Genomic DNA, 969 nt, shown 5'->3' on the forward strand with positions numbered 1-969 from the left:
GAAAGATGGGAGAAATAGAGAGGGGGTGAGACAAAGAGAGTGAGAGAGACACACAGAGAGATAGAGAGTTGAGGTGGGAGAGAGGGAGTGACAGAGGCAGTGAGAGAGAGAGTGAGTCAGAAAGAGAGAGTGGGGTTGGGAGGGAATGACAGAGTGAGGGAGTGAGAGAGAGTGAGAGACCCCAAGAAAGGGTGAGGAAGAGAGAGAGTGATAGAGAGACAGAGAGAGAGAGAGAGAGGGCGAGTGTGTGAGACAAAGACAGTGAGGGGAGGTTAAGGGACAGATGGAGTGACAGAGAGACAGATTAAGAGAGAGATAGTGAGAGAACAGTGATAGAGATTAACAGAGATAATGAGACAAGGAGAGAGATGGGTAGGGAGGGAGGGAACGACAAGGAGACTGACAGAGAGAGTGAATGAGAGAGAGGGAGAAGGGAGATGGGGTGATTGAGACAGACAGAGGGATGCACAGAGAGACAGGGAGAGAGGAACAGGGGAGAGACAATAAGAGAGAGCTAGGGAGAGGGAGGGAGCTTCAAGGAAACAGACAGAGAGACAGGGAGGGGAGAGAGGGAGTGATAGAGAGCGAAAGAGGCAGAGATAGACAGACAGAGATACAGACAGAGTGTTAGAGAGACAGGGAGAGAGAGGGAGGGGAGAGAGAGAGGGAGTGATAGAGAGTGAGAGAAACAGAGAGAGACAGAGAGACAGAGAGTGATGGGGAGGTTCAGAGGGAGTGACAGAGAGAGAGAGAGAGAGAGACTGACAATGAGTGAGAGAGACAGTGAGAGAGAGGGGCAAGGGAGGGTGGGAGTGACAGAAATTCATTCACACAGAGGGAGAGAGAGAGAGTGAATGGGAGAGAGTGGGATGGGGGATAGGGGCAGAGTTGCTCATTTCCTGGCTGGGAGGGTGGGCTGAGGTTCCTGCTTTGATGATGCAGAGTGGGACAGGACACAGACAACATGGG

This window comes from Hemiscyllium ocellatum, chromosome 47 (genome assembly GCF_020745735.1).
Source record: "Hemiscyllium ocellatum isolate sHemOce1 chromosome 47, sHemOce1.pat.X.cur, whole genome shotgun sequence".
NCBI classification, from domain to species: domain Eukaryota; kingdom Metazoa; phylum Chordata; class Chondrichthyes; order Orectolobiformes; family Hemiscylliidae; genus Hemiscyllium; species Hemiscyllium ocellatum.